General features: G+C 41.0%; 1 protein-coding gene across 1 annotated transcript in view; it reads right to left on the bottom strand.

The window, feature by feature from the left end:
* Positions 1–202: 202 nt before the first annotated feature.
* Positions 203–17,721, bottom strand: part of LOC126482132 (peptide transporter family 1-like) — a 314,290-nt gene continuing 296,771 nt past the window's right edge. The window contains exon 15 of the mRNA XM_050106109.1: positions 203–317. The gene's annotated coding sequence lies outside the window, so the exon portion shown is untranslated. The remainder of the gene's footprint in view (positions 318–17,721) is intronic.

Genomic DNA, 17,721 nt, shown 5'->3' with positions numbered 1-17,721 from the left:
CATGCCCCTAAATGAGCTGCATTTTTAGCATTATCTTCACCCTCATAGTGCAGCTGATCTATAAATGAGAGATAGCTCAAAATTCTTACACACAATAAGGGTCATTAGTCAAAGCATTTCCCAAAAGATCATTGAGATATTTATTATATTTTGGTACTGACAACAATATTTATAATAGTATAAAAAAGGGAACACTATTTCACTGTGGTACCATTTTCCTTGGAACCACTGACTTCACAGCTTGGAGAAAGAGTCAGAGTACAGACAAAATTCACATAAGCGTTTTATGCCTCTATTTCCTTCCCTGAAGCTGATCTCTGAAAAAGACAAGTAATTTATTTTACTACAACAAAAATATTTAAAAATGTAGTTCAAATATCACCGACATCATTAACATTTTATAAATTTTTCAGGAAATAGTATGCAAGGGAGGTAGAGGAAGTCATTCTAAATATCTGTACCAATTTTTTGCGTTTAACTTCAGTCATTTACGAGAAAAGTATGCTGAATGATGAAAATTCAAGTTTTCGGTAAATCGCAAAAGAAGATTTACAGATTTATTAACTTACCACTATGCTCATTTAGAACATTCCAGCTGCACACTCCAGTTGTCCTGTTTCCTTATCCCCCATATTCTTTCTATTCATTCTTTTCTTTATCCTTGACTCCTCAGTAACAACTTCTGCTGCAGTCTACGCTTCAGTTACTCGCCCCTTATCGATAGCAGTTAGAGCTGAAGCCATATTCCTTCACGTTTGCATGTTCAATTTCTTCATAACATTGACCCTTGAAATTGCACCATCATTGAATGTTACTATTGCATCCATAACACCATACTTCAGCACTGACAGCCCAACAAATACAGTTTTGGGTATTCTCACCCATGTACAGCTGCTGAAGCTTTCATTTGCATTCTGAGAGAGACCGTGCATGCATTTCCTAAGTATTATAGATTTTTATTCGCCAGATCCCCATATGTAGGCCTAATTGCCTCCATTACAAGAAGTGGTAAGGAATGCTTGTGGGTATATTGTATGCCTGTAGCTCTGCTCAACCACTACTTGCACCATGAATCTTCCCCTTTTGGACACAAACCATGCTGTGGGGTTTCATCTGTTGACACTCTGTGAAACCATGTTGCCCAAACAGGTCATCACATGTTCTCCAAATCTCCTACATTTCTCCTTACTGATAGTCCATAATATTGAGTCAAAGAATCAATTTCACTTTTTGTAAGAGGACCTGGATCACCTATGTGTTTTCTGTCTGACAGTTTTTTTCCACTGAAGTCTTTACATAATTTTCTCATTGGAGCTCCCATTCCTTTTTTGTACTTGCCCAACACATTCAGGCTTTTCTATCAGAGTTTCCCCATATGTTCTGTCATTAACAACAGTAGTGTGTCCTTTACAGTCGCCGGCCAGTGTGGCCATGCGGTTAAAGGCGCTTCAGTCTGGAACCGCGTGACCGCTACGGTCGCAGGTTCGAATCCTGCCTCGGGCATGGATGTGTGTGATGTCCTTAGGTTAGTTAGGTTTAATTAGTTCTAAGTTCTAGGCGACTGATGACCTCAGAAGTTAAGTCGCATAGTGCTCAGAGCCATTTGAACCATTTTTTCCTTTACAGTCCCCGTCCCCAAGGTAGCCTACATAGCTCACACCACAACTGACATCTGATCTTCTAAACATGTTTAGCACTCCTTTCATTTCCATGTTTCCACTTGGGCCATCAAAGTTCCTTACACAGACATGGGTGTCAATAAATTTACTTGAACAACCCTGGCAGTACTTTGTTAGACATTCATAATTTAGTATCTTACCAGTTTCAACAAATGTGGCAGTTACAACCCCATTCAGGGAAGTATGACCTTTCTTCTGCCAAGATCCATCAAATGCTGCTACAATGTCTGTATTCCCAGACAAGGCTACTGCTTCTTCTGCTGCTCTTTTCATTGAATGTTCACTTATTTCACATAAAGCATTATGTATTAATTTATTGTATCTGTTAAATCGCAGCGGAGGTGGAGGCAAATCCATCACTGCAGAGAAAGTCTGGGCAGCTCTCCTCCCCCTTCCAAACATCACATTGCACAAGCAAACTGAATATTTGCAATGTAATGTCGACTATCAGTTACTGGTGATGTCATAGTATCACTGTGCATCTTACATGAGTTACAGGCAATCACTAACCAACTTGAAAGACCCTTCCTTGCTGAAATGTCCTCAGAAACGTCAATACTATCTTCACAATTGCAGTACTTACATTTCACAGCACCCTTCAAAAGTCTTGACGGCATATTTAGGTTCACAATAACATTTCCGTCGTTATTGCTGCTCACAATACTACTAGGCTTGTTCTTATTACACTCAGAAAGTGCAAGTTTACGTCTAGAAGCACTGCCTGTAGACACAGTTTCTGTGGGCAACTTTTGAAGCAACTGATGTGTATTATTTGGTTGTGTTTGGAACTGGTTGTTGTGAAACTTTCGTTTGGGGCTAAATTTCTTTACTCTCAGCATTTGTAGTGCAGAAAACACACACACACAGAAACAAAACAACACACAATAACTACAAAACCACACACACATGAAATTCCGAAATCATACAGTCTCAGATCTTTGTTTGCATTCCAACCATAGCCTTTTAGACAAGCCTGTACTTTGGTTCTGGGAGTCAGTGCCTTCTAGAATACACCTGTGTTAACAAGCCATAACTAACAAGGGAAAGAACGGAAGAACAAAATAATCCATCACATATTCTGATGTACTTCAAACTGACAGATGGGTGTGGCCCCTGTGCAACATTACATTCAACCTCAATTTTAGAATGAACAGAAACATTAATGGCCATAAACTACACATTTTTGAAATCACCATAAAATGCTCTTTTACCAAGATTTTTTTTCAAATTTTTGTACATTTTCACGAGCATGTCACCTTGAAGCTAGTACACAAGGGAAGGTCATTGAAAAGATGAGGAAGAGAAGGGGCCAAGTGCAGAGCCTTGAGGACCACTACAGACAATAGAGCCCCAGCTAGCACAGAGTGCAGAGTGCCCCTGAGAGTCATTCAACATGCATGAGCCAACTGATACACTTATACCATAATATTCAGCCTTGCTAAGAGGATTTCATGGTTAACACTATCGAAGGCTTTAAAAAGGTCACAGAAGTTACCAATAGGAGATAATTTATTATTAAAAGACTCTACGATTTTAAGAGTGAAGGAGAAAATGGCCTGTCCTGTTGATACATCCTGTTGAAATCCAAACTGGCTACTGTTTAATATCTCATAATTAATGAAGTGGTCAATAAGTCTTTTGTGGACCAATTTATCAAGAAGTTTAGATAAGGTTGTTAAAAGGAAGATAGGCCAATAGTTGGAAATATCAGTTTTATCACCTTATTTAAGGAGAGGTTTGACAATAGCATACTTTAGTCTCACAGGAACAATCCTGTGCTGGATGGCTTCATTGTATACATGGCACAGTATTTTGCTTATTGGCTTATAGCATTCCTTCAGTAATCTTGAAGAGACACCATCAATGCCAACAGAATTCTGGCTTTTCATCTCTCCAATTATATTCTCTCAGAGTGGTTAAACATGCATGAGCCAGCTGATCCACTTATACCATACTATTCAGTCTTGCTAAGAGGATTTCATGGTTAACACTATCAAAGGCCTTAAAAAGGTTTGGTTTTTTATTCATAACTTTTTGAAGGGATAACATGGCTTCATTAACAGAACATGTTTTTCCAGTTTGGGCTGCTGATGCCTAAAAGTGAATGTTAAAAATGTCGGTAATAATTTTAACATTTTCATGAATGGTCTCATTTGTTTGAATTTCTATGGTGTTTTCTGTAGCAGGTATTTTAACTGTTTCCCTTTTTATTATGTCCCATATGGTTTTAATTTTATTATTAGAAACGTCAATTTCTGATTTATAGAAATACTCTTTGCCCTTCTTACAACTTTTTTAAGGACAGAGCAGTATAGTTTGTAAAGCGTTTCCTTTTCTAGACTATGACTGGATTTGAGTGAGGCATACAGATTCCTTTTCCTTCTGCAGGAGGATTTGATGCCCAAAGTTAATCAGTTTTTACTAGAATAGGTTTCACATTTAAATTTGGCTGTCCTTTTAGGAAGGGCTGCTTCAAATAGGCAGATAAATTCATTTAGAAAAGCATTATACTTGTCATTAACATTGTCAAAGAGCTCAAACTGGTTCCGACCAATGACGAGAACATGACACATTATGTTAAGAGCACACTAAAAGGAGTGGTATGGGATGAGGCATATGTAAAAAGAGATGCTTCTATCAAATCCAATTCATTCCATACTGAATTTGTATCAATATTTGAAAACTGTTTTCCTAAAAATTTATCTGAAAGGTCCATTAAAAATAAGGTAAGCCTTGGATAACTAAGGGAATTAAAATCGCATCTAAGAGGAAGTGGGAAATTTATGTAAAGGCCATAGTAAGTCAAAGTTGGTCATTACGTGCATAGTACAACAAAAAATATTGGAGTATTTTTGAGGAAAGTTATTAAAACATCCAGAAGTATGCATGTTCTGACATAAATAATGTATATAGTAAGATTAAACCTATACTGGATATTGTCAAACAGGAGATAGGACAACCAGTCAGTGTACAAGAGTCCAAACAATTGAACGAAATGACAATTTTGTGGCTGATAATTCACACACTGTAAGTACCGTTAATAATTACTTTCTAAATGTAGCAGCAAATATGGGATTAAATGGTTCAGCCATAGAAGTAAGAGAATATATTAAAATGTCATTCTATAATACTTTAAGCAACTAGAAGTACCACCAACATCCTTCACTGAAATTGATACAGTTATAAAAATACTAAAAAACAACAGCTCTTGAAACAACAGCTCTTTTGTGGTTGATGGAATTTCAAACAGAATTCTGAAAGTTGTTCCAATTTAATAAGTAATGTCCTTAGCAGTGATTGCACAGGGAATGTTTCTAGACAGGTTAAAATATGTAATTATTAAATCACTGCATAAGAAAGGTGACAAGAGAGACTTAAACAACTATCATCTTATTTCCTTAGTGACACCTCTTTCCAAAATATTCGAAAAAGTAATGTACTCAAGAGAAGTCACACACTTAAGTGGAAACACTTAACGTACAGTACCATATCACAGGTCAGATTCCAGAAAAGTTGCTCAACTGAGATTGCTATTTATACAGTCACTCATCAAATAGTACAAGCCTTAAATCTCCATCTACATTTGTACTCCACAAACCACCGTGATGAGCAAGGCAGAGTGTATGTCCCACTGTACCAGTTATTAGGGTGCCCTTCCATTTCATTCATGTATGGAGCACGGGAAGAATGATTGAATGTCTCTGTGCATGCAGTTATTATTCTAATCTTATCCTCACAACCTCTATGAGAGCAATAGGTGTGACTATTCATGCTGCCCTTCTTTGCATATGTTCAACATTCCCTGTTGGTCCTACCTGGTATAGGTCCTACACACTTGAGCAATATTCAAGAACCAGTCACATGAATGATTTGTAAGCTATCTCCTTTGTAGACTGTCTGCGCTTCCCCAGTATTCTACCAACAAACTAAAGTCTACCACCTGCTTTATTCATGTGTGAGCCTATGTGGTCATTCCATTTCATACCTCTACAAATGGTTACACCCAGGTATTTGTATGAGTTGCTCAATTCCATCAGTGACTCATCGACATTATAGTCATAGGATACTATGTTTTCTTCATTTTGTGAAGTGCACAGTTTTACATTTCTGAACATTTAAAGCAAGTTGCCAACCTCTGCACCATTTTGAAATCTTATCAAGAATTGGCTGAATATTGATGTAGCTTCTTTCAGACAGTACTTCATTATAGAGAACTGTATCATCTGCAGAAAGTCTGAGGTTACTATCATATTGTCTGCAAGGTCACTAATATACAAATGAACAGCAAGGGGTCCAGTACACTTTCCTGGGGCACACCTGAAGTTGCTTCCACATCTGGTGATGACTCTCCAACCAAGATAACATTCTGCATCCTCCCTACCAAATAATCCTCAATCCAGTCACAAATTTCACTTGATTACCCCATATAATTGTAACTTTGTCAATAAATGTAGGTGTGATAATGAGTCAAATAGTTTTCAGAAATCAAGAAATACTGTGTGGGGGTTGCGATGTTACATATGGTAATATTGAACCCAACATTAAGTATTCGCTCATTTATAATGAATTAACTTTATTTTCATCATGTCGGTACAAACACATCCGCTCGAATACAGAGTTCGGAACACATTGAGATCAACAGTTTACAAAGACGCTCATTCTCAAAGATGAGGCGGTCAATTCTTGCAGTCAATAACCGCCACAGAGCCCACACCAGTAGTGTGGAGAATGGTAAGGATGATGAGAGGCGTGTGTACACCCGGCCAGCTGATGGCGCAGGTGTACGTGACCGATCGTGTCGTGGCAGGCGCTAGCGCGAGGCGCAATCAGACCGTTTCTCGATGTCTTGGTAGGCACGACCAGTGGAGGGAAGGAGGCGTGGAAAGTGTCCACAGGTTGACCGTGCCATGCTGCTGATGGCACGGTGGAAGCAAAAGGCGGCGGCATGTCGGTGGGGAGAACGTCGTTGTGCCGAGGCCGTGCGGCGTAGTGGAGTTTTGATCCGATCAAAGGCGCGAAGTGCGTCAAAGATGCAATGCAATGTATTGCCAAAGTATTTGCCAGTGAGTGCCATGGTCAATGCAACGTGTCCGGTAACAGTTTTTTATTGACCGTAAGACATAAAGGAGCAAGAATGCTGTGGCTTAACAGGTTGTGTAAGAGATGCCAGATGAGCAACACTCGCGGTAATGACGGAGTTATAGAGGCACTAGATGTCGCAGCTGGGGAGAAAACAGCAAGCTGCACATGACTGACCTTGGCGGCGGATGACTTCGGTGTAGACGGAAGCATCACCTCAGAGTCCGTGAATGGTGAGTGTGTTACAGCAGTAGATGGCAGGATGTTCCAAGCAGAGTTGATAGTGCTGGTGTTTTGATGTGCGAAACAGCCGTGATTGAAGGTTGGGGGGCATGGCCGTAAGCCCTGTGTATGAGGCATGGTGACGGCGAGAGGTGGTGGAAGGCGGACGTGGGAGGCGAAACCATGATCGGAGCAGGAAGGCGATGAGATGTAATGTGAATGTGAAGAAGTCAAATCGGCAGATGAACTACTGGTGCATGGCAGAGAGGTGACACAGTTTGATGGAACTGGAGCTGCATATGTGCTGTTGCTGTCGGCACTGTGGTCGAGTCGTAAGGCTGCAAGCTGCTCGCGCGAAACTGCTGCACGGTCTTATGTCGGAGCGGAAAGATGCTCACTCCTCGAAGCAGAAATGGCAAATGTGTTGGTCATATATTGCAGAGGTAGTGAAGAGGGCGGCAAAGCAAGCGGCCTGGGAATCCGCCTGGTTATGCCGTGGTACAGAAACGAAGTGTCTGGAACTACCAAGGAAAGGTGGCAGCAGCGTAAATAAGTTGCTTGTATCACATCAGTGACTTGAGGCAGCATGATGATGACAATTGTGACATCTGGGACATAGATCCATGTAGCATGATCGTCAGGTTATTAGTTGTAGCTGGTAGTAACGGCGAAGGATCGTCAGCAGTCGGAGGCGGAATAATGACAGGAGCATCTCATTGCATGTCGTGCTTGGTCGGTGTCGGCTGCAGCATGTGTAACTGATCTTGTACCAACAAGTTGTATGTCGCAATTTGCTCACATAGCTGTTGCAGTTGCTCAGGCGAAAATGCACCTCGTTGCATGTCGTGCTCGGTTGGTGTCAGCTGCAGCATGTGTAACTGATCTTGTACCAACAAGTTGTATGTCGCAATTTGCTCATGTAGCTGTCACAGTTGTTCAGATGAAATTGTACATCGTGAAGCAGTCTGCTGTGTATCACTTAGTAAGATGGGGTCGAAATCAGAATCTGTCTCTATTAAAGGGTAACCTGGCATACAAGACAAGGTCAGCGGCACAGTATTGACATAATAGTTTGAGTAGAAGAGATCGTGTGTGCGTTCGCGAATGTGAAACTCAGTACTTGGCAGCGGCGGAGTGAGAACACGTTCACTGCAGCATGACGCATTGATATGGCTGAAATCATCTTCTGGGGTTTGGTGAACAAGTTGTGGGCATGATCGAGTAGTGAACAGTCGGGCGGTAAGTGTGCTTAGTGTTGGCAAGTTGTTGACAAGATGCGGGTGTGGTAGCCGTGGCGGGATAATATGTCACGCAGCTGTTTGCTTTGACTGGGTCGAGATCAGTGAGCCAGCAGGCGGCGGCCGTCATGTCGCTTTCGGTAGTGGTCGAGCAGAGTCGGTGCAGCTTGGGTGCTGCGTAGAGGGAGGCGTGGCACTTCCAGTGTTGCACTGAGAAACAGCTGGTATTGTTGTCGGTGTAATTGGAGCATTGTCATTGATCGGTAGGATCTCCTTGAATAAATTGTTCCTGTGATGTTGGTCACAGGCACTGAATTAAAGCGGCTTTCGCTCTGGTGTACTTGTCACTCAAATTGTCACAGATAATGTCCATAATTATATAATGATATTCCTTTAGGTGCCTGAAGTGTACAAGGTATTTTTCACTTTCATCGGTGATGCCATTGTTGTTGTTGTGGTCTTCAGTCCTGAGACTGGTTTGATGCAGCTCTCCATGCTACTCTATCCTGTGCAAGCTTCTTCATCTCCCAGTACCTACTGCAACCTACATCCTTCTGAATCTGCATGGTGTATTCACCTCTTGGTCTCCATCTACGATTTTTACCCTCCACGCTGCCCTCCAGTACCAAATTGTTGATCCCTTGATGCCTCAGAACATGTCATACCTACCGATCCCTTCTTCTAGTCAAGTTGTGCCACAAACTTCTCTCTCCCCAATCCTATTCAACACCCACTCATTAGTTATGTGATCTACCCATCTAATCTTCAGCATTCTTCTGTAGCACCACGTTTCGAAAGCTTCTATTCTCTTCTTGTCTAAACTATATATCATCCATGTTTCACTTCCATACATGGCTACACTCCATACAAATACTTTCAGAAACGACTTTCTGACACTTAAATCTATACTCGATGTTAACAAATTTCTCTTTTTCAGAAACGCTTACCTTCCCATTGCCAGTCTACATTTTATATCCTCTTTACTTCGACCATCATCAGTTATTTTGCTCCCCAAATAGCAAAACTCCTTTACTACTTTAAGTGTCTCATTTCCTAATCTAATTCCCTCAGCAGCATCACCTGACTTAATTCGACTACATTCCATTATCCTCGTTTTGCTTTTGTTGATGTTCATCTTATAGTCTCCTTTCAAGACACTGTCCATTCCATTCAACTGCTCTTCCAAGTCCTTTGCCGTCTCTGATAAAATTACAATGTCATTGGCGAACCTCAAAGTTTTTATTTCTTCTCCATGGACTTTAATACCTACTCCGAATTTTTCTTTTGTTTCCTTTACTGCTTGCTCAATATACAGATTGAATAACATCGGGGACAGGCTACAACCCTGTCTCACTCCCTTCCCAACCACTGCTTCTCTTTCATGCCCCTTGACTCTTATAACTGCCATCTGGTTTATGTACAAATTGTAAATAGCCTTTTGCTCCCTGCATTTTACCCCTGCCACCTTTAGAATTTGAAAGAGAGTATTCCAGTCAACATTGTCAAAAGCTTTCTCCAAGTCTGCAAATGCTAGAAATGTAGGTTTGCCTTTCCTTAATCAATTTTCTAAGATAAGTCGTAGGGTCAGTATTGCCTCACGTGTTCGAACATTTCTGCGGAATCCAAACTGATCTTCGCCGAGGTCGGCTTCTACCAGTTTTTCCATTCATCTGTAAGGAATTCGCGTTAGTATTTTGCAGCTGTGACTTATTAAACTGATAGTTCGGCAATTTTCACATCTGTCAACGCCTGCTTTCTTTGGGATTGAAATTATTATATTCTTCTTGAAGTCTGAGGGTATTTCGCCTGTCTCATACATCTTGCTCACCAGATGGTAGAGTTTTGTCAGGACTGGCTCTCCTAAGGCTGCCAGTAGTTCTAATGGAATGTTGTCTACTCCCGGGGCCTTGTTTCGACTTAGGTCTTTCAGTGCTCTGCCAAACTCTTCACGCAGTATCGTATCTCCCATATGATCTTCATCTACATCCTCTTCCATTTCCATAATATTGTCCTCAAGTACATCGCCCTTGTATAGACCCTCTATATACTCCTTCCAGCTTTCTGCTTTCTCTTCTTTGCTTAGAACTGGGTTTCCATCTGAGCTCTTGATATTCATACAAGTGGCTCTCTTTTCTCCAAAGGTCTCTTTAATTTTCCTGTAGGCAGTATCTATCTTACCCCTAGTGAGATAAGCCTCTACATCCTTACATTTGTCCTCCAGCCATCCCTGCTTAGCCATTTTGCACTTCCTGTCGATCTCATTTTTGAAACGTTTGTATTCCTTTTTGCTTGCTTCATTTACTGCATTTTTATATTTTCTCCTTTCATCAATTCTTCTGTTACCCAAGGATTTCTACTAGCCGTCATCTTTTTACCTACTTGATCCTCTGCTGCCTTCACTACTTCATCCCTCAGAGCTACCCATTCTTCTTCTACTGTATTTCTTTCCCCCATTCCTGTCAATTGTTCCCTTATGCTCTCCCTGAAACTCTGTACAACCTCTGGTTTAGTCAGTTTATCCAGGTCCCATCTCCTTAAATTCCCACCTTTTTGCAGTTTCTTCAGTTTTAATCTACAGTTCATAACCAATAGATTGTGATCAGAGTCCACATCTGCCCCTGGAAATGTCTTACAATTTAAAACCTGGTTCCTAAATCTCTGTCTTACCATTATATAATCTATCTGATACCTTCTAGTATCCCCAGGATTCTTCCATGTATACAACCTTCTTTTATGATTCTTGAACCAAGTGTTAGCTATGATTAAGTTATGCTCTGTGCAAAATTCTACCAGACGGCTTCCTCTTTCATTTCTCTCCCCCAATCCATATTCACCCACTATGTTTCCTTCTCTCCCTTTTCCTACTCTCGAATTCCAGTCACCCATGACTATTAAATTTTCGTCTCCCTTCACTACCTGAATAATTTCTTTTATCTCATCATACATTTCATCAATCTCTTCATCATCTGCAGAGCTAGTTGGCACATAAACTTGTACTACTGTAGGAGGCATGGGCTTCGTGTCTATCTTGGCCACAATAATGTGTTCACTATGCTGTTGGTAGTAGTTTACCTGCACTCCTATTTTTTTATTCATTATTAAACCTACTTCTGCATTATCCCTATTTGATTTTGTATTTATAACCCTGTATTCACCTGACCAAAAGTCTTGTGTCTCCTGCTACCGAACATCACTAATTCCCACTATATCTAACTTCAACCTATCCATTTCCCTTTTTAAATTTTCTAACCTACCTGCCCGATTAAGGGATCTGACGGTCCACACTACCATCCGTAGAATGCCAGTTTTCTTTCTCCTGATAACGACGTCCTCTTGAGTAGTCCCCGCCCGGAGATCCAAATGGGGGACTATTTTACCTCCAGAATATTTTACCCAAGAGGACGCCATCATCATTTAACCATACAGTAAAGCTGCATGCCCTCGGGGAAAAATTACAGCTGTAGTTTACCCTTGCTTTCAGCCGTTTGCAGTACCAGCACAGCAAGGCCGTTTTGGTTAGTGTTGCAAGGCCAGATCAGTCAATCATCCAGACTGTTGCCCCTGTAACTTCTGAAAAGATTGCTGCCCCTCTTCAGGAACCACACGTTTGTCTGGCCTCACAAAGATACCCCTCCATTGTGGTTGCACCTACGGTACGGCCATCTGTATCGCTGAGGCACTCAAGCCTCCCCACCAATGCAAGGTCCATGGTTCATGGGGTAGGGCGATGCCCTAAGAGGAGAATATATACTCCGTGGCCATGAACCACATTGGAAGTTGCTCCAAGAGAAATGTTGGTAGTTGAATGTGATAATATACAGATTTAATTGGAACCAATCTAAGCTTTATTTAAGTAGAGCAGCAGTGTTTTGTTTTTAGCCATTTCACTTACAGAAATCTGCAAGCTGAGAAAGAACAGGGCACAGGATAGCTGGCCCCTGAGGTAAATTACAAGAATTGTAAAGCTGAATATCTACACAAATCAAATAAAGGAGTGTTAAGGCAGTGGTGTTAGATGTAGCTGCATGGAGTGATAGGTCTAGAACAGACTTTACTCAAACAGGCATAACATCACCACACAACCGAAATACAGCAGTCATCAGTCATCAGTCACTAATAAACACTCCAAATGGTAACTGTATGGTTGTAAGTGGAAAGTGGCAGAAAAAAGACAGATTGAAAGGAAGAAATTCTGTAATAAATCAACAAAGAGAAGATGTGCTGCCAAGGGCAACAGGGAGCATAAACAACAATGTTGATGTGATGGGCTAAGAGCATCCATCAAACTGAGGAAACATGCAGCCATAGATGACCCATCAAAGGTGAGCATGCAGTCAGCGATGTCCAGCCTGCATATAGCTGTCGATGACTGATCCAACATCAGCCCATAGTCTACACCATCATGATGTCAGCACACATTTTAAACCACTGTCTCATTGTCACACAGTCGTCAACAACCAGACTGTTGCAGCACACAGTATAATTTTGGTGAGCTACGCCAATATTTCACTTAAAAATTGTTTTTGTGGGTATAGTGCAGTGATTCAGTAATATTTGTGAATTTGTTTATGCCGGTGATAAAAAGGAAAATGTCGAAGAGGTTAATATGGGAATGTTTTTTCAAAAACTAGATGAAAAGTTTTCACACTTATAAAATCAGATTAAAAACACTCATGAGCAAGTAATGGAAAACCAAAATGGACTATGACAATAAGCAGAAACTCATATCAGAGAGACTCATAAAGCAATGAAGGTGTGTTTAGGACATAAGCTAGATCAAAGACTCAACATGTCAAGAGAAGAAATACATATCAAAATTTTAAAACAATGTGACTTAGTTCAGAAAGAAATACATGAACATATTAAAGATTTGCGCACAGAGATAGTAGTTTAGGTAACTTTGCAGAAACAATGTTGTAAGTTGGGAAAGGATCAGATGTCAGATGTGAAAATGAGCATAGAAATTTTAGAACAGAGAAGTTACAGTGGAGTTTCCGTATATTCACATGACATACTTTCATACTTGGAGGAAAAAATACAAGCATTGTTAGATCAAAAATTTCAGGAAATTTCACATACTTTAGAAAATGAGCAGCTTTCCAGTGAATAGGTAACTAACAACACCAATGAGTTCAAAAGAATATGGGATGAACTGGCAGAAACTAGAAGGGAATTAGAGTTATAAGTAATCTTTCAATGCAACAACACTATTAGAGGAATTACAGTTGGGAAGCAGAATGAACTTCTATAAGCATTTTTTCAAAGTTTAAACCAGATGGGGAAATACATCCGATGTACTTACTGCAAGTGTTTTCCAGGTCAGTAGTGCAAAAGTGGGAAGACTCTACAAAGATTGATTTGTTTTGGAGAGTAAGGAAAATTAGACTCAAATGGAGACTGTGTATACCAAAATCTTGGGAACTTGATTTAATTATGCTTATTCATCATGGGTATGGACACTTTGGATTAGGAAAATGTGTTCAGCATATGGTAAAGTTTTAATGTTTTAAGAACTTACGTAAAAAGTTGTCTGTACTATGTACACATGAAACTTGCCAAAAGATGAAAGACAACAATCAAGTGATAATGTATAAGTTATAACCAATATGACCTAAAGGCTTACATGACCTAATGGCTGCCGATTTCTTTGGCCAGTTGCCAATGAGCAGAGGTGGGATAACTTACATATCTGTAATAGTAGAGTATTGGTATAAATATGTTAAACTCTATCCCATTATTCAAGTCAACACAGAGATGGTGATGGGATGTTTGTGGTAATATTTCTCTGAGACAGGAAAGTCACATGGATTGTTGGCAGAGAATGGTCCACAGTTTGTGAGTAAAGCATTTAAAGAGTTTTTAGCACAGGTAAGTGTTAGACACATTGTTATCTCAAAATACCACCTGAAAAGTAACCCTTATTAACATATCATGAAAGAAATCAGTAGGTTATGTAGGGCATACCGTTCAAACAGACATACATCTTGTGACAGAAAATGCCAGAATTCCAAGTAATACTTAATGAACTTTCACATTTATCTACTGGTTTATCCCTTATCGAAATAATGAAAGGCAAATTAATAGGTGAGCCACTATCGAAATTATTTAAAAGGGCCGACCGTGGTGGCCGAGCGGTTCTAGGCGCTTCAGTCCGGAACCGCGCGACTCATATGGTCGCATGTTCGAATCCTGCCTGGGGCATGGATGTATGTGATGTTCTTAGGTTAATTAGGTTTAAGTAGTTCTAAGTTCTGTGGGACTGATGACCTCAGATGTTAAGTCCCATAGTGCTCAGAGCCATTTGTACCATATTTAAATGGCCAGAGAATGGTGATAAAGTACACAGAGACAACTTATACAATGTTGTATGACACATATCTTTGGGATGAATTGGTACTAACTAAGGAAGTACAGTATAGCTCAAATTTGAAGAAAGAAACACACAAGTTTTTCCCTGGATATAGTGGTCCTTAAACTTGGGAAAGAAACACAGTAACAACAAAGATCTACTCACCATGTAGCAGAGATACTGAGTCACAGAAATGCGCAACAAAAAAACTAAATGATTAATGGAAAATCTCATATTAAGATGTGAATCAAATACTAACAAAGAGATAGAGGGGCTGGCCTGTACTTACCTCAGCTCAGTACAGTCGATAGATTCACAAAACAGAACAGAAAATTTACATTCCTAGCTTTCGGAACTTTGTTCCTTCATCAGGGAGGAGAGAGGGGAAAAAAGGGAAGAAGGGAAAGTGGATTCAGTTACTCACAACCCATGTTATGAAGCAACAGGGAAAGGTAAACAGGGAGGGTAGCAAGGATGGAGGCATGCTTGTCAGAGGGAAGCCAAAGATATTCTACTATTAAGTACTGGGCCAACTCCAAACCAAAGAGGATGCATACAGAACTAAAGAGGTGCATAGTATAAACACAACTATGTAGGATGAAAAGATGTGTAAATGGCTAAAGAAGAGAGGGAAAAAGGAGAAGACTGAAGAGTAAATGGGAGTGAGGTTGGTCGACGTAGGTTCAGTCCAGGGGGATGGTGGGATGAAAGGATGTGTATGAATGCAAGTTCCCATCTCCGCAGTTCCGAGGGACTGGTGTTGGGTGGGAGAAGCCAAATGGCACGTACGTTGTAGCAGGTTCCTAGGTCCCTAGAATTATGCTGGACGGCATGCTCTGCTACTGGGTATTGGACATCTCCTAGGCAGACAGTTCGTCTGTGCCCATTCATGCGCTCAGCCAGTTTAGTTGTCATCATACCGATGTAAAAGGCTGTGCAGTGCAAGCATGTCAGCTGATAAATGACGTGTTGTTTCACATGTGGCCCTGCCTTGAATTGCGCATGTATTACCAGTAGCAGGACTGGAGTAGGTGGTTGTGGGGGGGATGCACGGGACAGGTTTTGCAGCGGGGTCAGTTACAGGGGTAGGAACTGCTGGGTAGAGAAGGTTGTTTAGGAATATTGTAGGGTTTGACAAGGATGTTATGGAGTTTAGGTGGGCGACAAAAGGCAACTCTGGGTGGTGTGGGGAGAATATTGTCAAGGGATGATCTCATTTCAGGGCTTGACTTGAGAAAGTCATATCCCTGGCGGAATAATTTGTTGATGTATTCGACGCCAGGATAATACTGGGTGACCAGGGGGCACTTCTGTGTGGTCTGGGGGTAGGAACATTGTTGTTGGACAGGGAGGAATGTATTGCTCAGGAGATCTGTTTGTGGACAAGGTCTGCAGGATAGTTGGAGAGGAAAGCACTGGTCAGGTTATTGGTGTAACTGTTGAGGGATTCGTCACTGGAGCAGATACGTTTGCCACGAATACCTAGGCTGTAGGGAAGGGAGCGTTTGATGTGGAATGGATGGCAGCTATCAAAGTGAAGGTACTGTTGTTTGTTTGTGGGTTTGATGTGGACAGAGGTCTGGATGTGAGCTTCAACAAGATGAAGGTCAACATCCAGGAAGGTGGCTTGGGTTTTGGAGAAGGACCAGGTGAAATTCAGATTCGAAAAGGAGTTGAGGTTATGGAGGAAATTAAGGAGTGTTTCTTCACCATGAGTCCAGACCACAAAGATGTCATCTATAAACCTATACCAGACCAGGGGAAGCAGCTGTTGGGTCTTCAGGAAAGCCTCCTCCATGCGGCCCATGAAGAGGTTGGCATAGGACGGAGCCATCCTGGTTCCCAAGGCCATTCCACTGATTTGTTTGTAGGTCTGGCCTTCAAAAGTGAAGTAATTATGGGTGAGGATGAAGTTGGTAAGTATGATAAGGAACGAGGTTTTTGGAAGATCTTCGGGTGGGCATTGGGAGAGGTAGTGTTCAAGGGCAGAGAGATCATGGGTATGTGGGATGTTTGTGTAAAGGGATGTAGCATCTACAGTGACAAGAAAGGTTTCAGGTGGGAGGGGAGTGGGAATAGATTTGAGGCATTCTAGCAAGTGGTTTGTGTCTTTGATGTAGGATGGGAATCTGCAGCTGATAGGTTGGAGGTGTTGATCTACCACAGCTGAGATACAGTCTGTTGGGGCTTTGAAGCCTGCCACGATTGGATGGCCAGGATATTTCTCTTTGTGGATTTTGGGTAATAGGTAGAAGGTAGGGATACGTGGCTCAGGTGGAGTGAGTAAGTCTATGGAAGCCATTGTGAGGCCTTGTAAGGAACCTTGGATTTTTAGGATTTTCTGCAGCTCAGACTGAGCTGCAGAAAATCCTAAACATCCAAGGTCAACATCCAGGAAGGTGGCTTGCATTTTCTGCAGCTACTGCATGCGGATAGAAGGACTCTAAGTGCATAACATGTTGTGGATATCTTTTGCGAGAGTTTCATAGCATGTTTATTCCACTTCATTTGGGTGTCAATGTGCAACCCTAAAAATTTTGTTGTAGGTACATCATCCTTGGATATGTTATCTAATTTTAAATTTGAGGGACTCTGTTTTCTGTTCATTCTAAAGCATACTGTATTTGATTTCTTTACATTGAGAGTTACTTTGTTTTCCTGAGACCATTTGTGAACATCCCTCAGCACTTCAGTAGAATTTTCCAACATTTGTGCTGGTGCCTTACTGGTGATTACTATGTTGCTGTCATCCGCAAACAATATCTTCTCTCCATTGCTGATATGTTGCGGGAAATCATTTATGTACACCAGAAATAATACGGTGCCTAGTACACTTCCTTGAGGGACCCCAATATTGATATATTGTGGATCAGATATATGTTTCTCAATGTACTTTGATCCACTGGAGACATGTGTGATCTCTACTGACTGTACTCTGTTTTCTAGATATGAACGAAATCATTTGAGAACAACTCCCCTTACTCCCAGTGCCTCTAATTTATGCAACAGCTTCTGGTGGTCAACTGTATCAAATGCCTTTGACAGGTCTAGGAAAAGGCCAGTTACATAGCTGTTCTCATCTAGTGCTTCTAAAACTGTTTTTGTAAATTGTGCTATTGCAGATTCTGTACTTCTACCCGGCCTGAAACCATGC

Source organism: Schistocerca serialis, chromosome 5, assembly GCF_023864345.2.
Source record: "Schistocerca serialis cubense isolate TAMUIC-IGC-003099 chromosome 5, iqSchSeri2.2, whole genome shotgun sequence".
In the NCBI taxonomy this organism is placed as follows: Eukaryota; Metazoa; Arthropoda; class Insecta; order Orthoptera; family Acrididae; genus Schistocerca; species Schistocerca serialis.
Note: the sequence above shows the minus strand (reverse complement) of the source record. Positions and strands in the feature narration are given on the sequence as shown.